The following is a 3,883-nucleotide window of genomic DNA, read 5'->3' on the forward strand; positions in this document are numbered from 1 at the left end:
ACAGCTTGAGGCATGCCGTGTGTTCTCCTGGGGAAGTTGTCCCTGGATCACGGGACCCTGGCAGTGGCGGGCTGCACAGGCTCCCGGGAGGGGAGGTGTGGATAGTGAACTGTGCTCGCACACAGGCTTCTTGGTGGCTGCAGTAGCAGCCTTAGCGTCTCATGCCCGTCTCTGGGGTCTGCGCTGTTAGCCACAGCTCGCGCCCTTCTCTGGAGCTCCTTTAAGCAGCGCTCTTAACCCCCTCTCCTCGCGCACCAGGAAACAAAGGAGCAAGAGAAAGTCTCTTGTCTCTTCGGCAGCTCCAGACTTTTTCCCAGACTACCTCCCGGCTAGCCGTGGCGCACTAACCCCCTGCAGGCTGTGTTCACGCCGCCAACCCCAGTCCTCTCCCTGGGATGCGACCGAAACCCGAGCCTCGGCTCCCAGCCCCGCCCGCCCCGGCGGGTGAGCACACAAGCCTCTCGGGCTGGTGAGTGCCGGTCGGCCCTGATCCTCTGTGCGGGAATCTCTCCGCTTTGCCCTCCGCACCCCTGTTGCTGTGCTGTCCTCCGCGGCTCCGAAGCTCCCCGCTCCGCCTCCCGCAGTCTCCGCCCGCGAAGGGGCTCCTAGTGTGTGGAGACCTTTCCTCCTTCACGGCTCCCTCCCACTGGTGCAGGTACCGTCCCTATTCTTTTGTCTCTGTTTTTTCTTTTGCCCTGCCCAGGTACGTGGGGAGTTTCTTGCCTCTTGGGAGGTCTGAGGTCTTCGGCCAGCGTTCAGTAGGTGTTCTGTAGGAGTTGTTCCACATGTAGATGTATTTCTGATGTATTTGTGGGGAGGAAGGTGAGCTCCGCGTCTTACTCTTCCGCCATTTTGAAGCTCCTCCCACAATTTTCTTCTTACTGGTGAAACTGCAAGTGATTGTTTTCACTCTATTCTATTTCATTCTATGTGCTTATTCTATTTTACTTTTCAAATTTATACATGTATTAATCGTACAATAAACATTTAAAAAGATATTTAGCAATTTAGAACTCTGAGAATGTGATCAATGCAGTGTAACCCGGGCAGGTCTTCACGACCTTCACGAAGAATCTATCAGATTTAGCCAAATGGAGAAGGTGGAGAAAAGCAGCTGGAGAGAGGAGAAAACCTTTCTGGCAAACCCAGAGGCAAGAAAAAACATAGCATATTCCAGGGGCAAACACAGTCCAATTTTCCACACCAGATACAGGACAGTATATAAAAGAGAATGGGCCATATAGGGAGAGGTGTCTTCAGAATGAGTGTATTCAGCCTTCCCCACACCATCCCAAAGAAGAAGTCTGGATATATGTGAAGCTACACAAAAACTAAAATTGAATTCATTTCAAAATAGCATGTCAGTCATTTCAGTCAAGGTCCACTGTTTACACTCTGCCCTTCGTTCAACTCTTACATGGCACAAAGGTCCTAATAATTTAGGTTGAAGCCAAGTCACATAAGGGCTTTGAAGACATTCAGACTTGACAATAAAATTCTGTCTCTTGCAAAACTGGCCTAACAGTAGGAACTTTCTAGGATTGGGATGAGAAATACATAGATTACTGCATGCCAAAGACTTAGCACAATGCCAGGTACATGAAAAAACATTCTATAACGGTAGCCATTAACACTTGTACTCATTAGTTCTGTAGATAGCTCAAGTGGATAGTCACAGACAGAAGTGCTTGGTAGAGTGTTGAAAGCCATCTTGTAGGAGAATATTTTCTCCATCACATCCATATAGTCTACATACAGTCTACAATTTCTACTATTAGTCATCTTATTGGCATAACAGGCAAAAGTTCCTGCTTAGATGCAATAGGATTATTTAAGGAAATAGAAGACAGGAAAGAAACGAAATATTTACCAACAAACTGATATTTCCCCAGGCACTTTACAACACTTTTCTTTATTTGGGCCTCACAAAAAACCTGTTTTTATGGTTTCTGTTTTTAATCTCATTTCAAAATTAAGAAACCAGAAGCTATAAAAGAGTAACAATTTACTAATGATTATTTAGATAGAACATGGAAAAAATGGAATTCTAAACATGTGACTCTGAAATTCATGGTCTTTCCATGAGAATTCATGCTTTATTAGAAAGAAGTAAGACACATGGTATAGTAGCAAGGGCCCAAGAAACATGAGTTCTGAGCTTACTAACCACCTCTTTACCTTTGCCAGATCATTTAATTTTCTGTACGTAGGTGTATAGAATGTTCAAAAAAGGGATTCAGTTCTGTGTTTCAGAACCCTTTCTCTTCTAAAATCTATCAATTCTAATTGTTTAAAGCCATTGATGATGGACACTTTTTAATAACAACTAAGGCTTACACAGGCCTTAGCTATGTGTCAGGAGCTGTTCTAAGTACTTTACAAATATTAACTCATTGAATTAATTGAACTCATTGAACAATACTTACGATGCAGTTATTATTATTAAATATTAAATGCTATTATCAACATTATACATATGAGGAAATTGAGGAACACAGATGTTAAGTAACATGTCCAAGGCCACATAAACAGCAAAACATGGCCCTTAACCGAAGAACCCTGGATCTCTTTTGTGGTTTTAATGGCTATTCAACCATCAGACCTTTGAATCAGGTTCTTCTGAGGAAAACAAAAAAAGTACATTTTGATTCAGAATGGTAAAGATCTGGTGCTTGAAAGTGAACAAACTTGTGTAGCCAGAAAAGAATTATGAAGCTACTGATAAGTGAAGTAGAAAAGGTAAAGGGGAAAGGAAGAGAGCTGAAATGCAAGCAGTTGCTGTGGGTTTCCAAATTCACACAGACAGTTACAGTTTAATTACGTAGTTTAAGCTAGGCTGGAATCCAGTGTGCATCTTCAGGTCACAGATTTTTCATGGGAAACTATCCTTCCAGTTCTCAAGGGTAGTGGTTTGCAAAGTGTGGCCCTGAATGGGCAGCATCAGCACTGCCTAGACACTTATGAATGTGATCCTGACCTGCTGAGTCAGACACTATGGGGAGTCCAGTCCAGCATATGTGCGTTAGTAAGCCCTCCAGCAGAATCTAATGTTTGCTCATATTTGAGAACTCCTGCTTTAACACATGTGATTTGGACCACCTAATCTGGATCTGACTTTTGAAACAGACTTTTTAATCAGAAGTGGTCAATCCTAACATAACATTGCCTACTCCTGAGAAGAGTCATTCATTCACCCATGTGGAGCCCATGAAACACAATTTCGAGAATCTTATTGGAAATTTTGAGGGGACAACATGTGAGATTGGAACTGCTTGCCACTAGCATAGGACAGCCTGCCTGAGAATGGAGTCAACACAGAGAAATGCAAAGGAGACCAAGATGGGTGGAGCTATGCCATCTTCTACCAGTATCTCTGTGCATCTGAGTTCTCTGCAACACAAATGATACACGGTTTCATGTTCATTTATTCATGTTGTTTCCTCTGCTTGCGATGTTCTTCTCACTTCTTTACTGTCCTCAGGCAGAATGAACCACTTCCTGTTCTCATTCATGCACCAGTCTTTTCTTACACTGACCTAGCCTTAATTACCCTCTATTACTGTTCTTTGTGTATCTCCTCTCCCCTCTCAAAAGAGGATCTCCCTGAAGGTAGGCTGCTTCTTTTTATATTTGTATCCCTAGCACTCAGCATCATAATAGATGTTTAAATTGTTTGCTGAATAAATAACTTTCCTATATTCCTCATGGGATTATTGCAATGATCAAATGAGAATAAGACTTAGAATAGGCTTAGTAAGATATAAAGCTCTATACAAACATGAGTCATCTTTATAATTATTAGTCTTTTATCTTGTGGGCTCATCTTTACCACAAATGTGTCATCACGTGGGATGACTGGGACATAAGACTGATAAACCCTGTA

This window comes from Lipotes vexillifer, unplaced genomic scaffold (genome assembly GCF_000442215.2).
Source record: "Lipotes vexillifer unplaced genomic scaffold, Lipotes_vexillifer_v1.1 scaffold506, whole genome shotgun sequence".
NCBI lineage: Eukaryota > Metazoa > Chordata > Mammalia > Artiodactyla > Lipotidae > Lipotes > Lipotes vexillifer.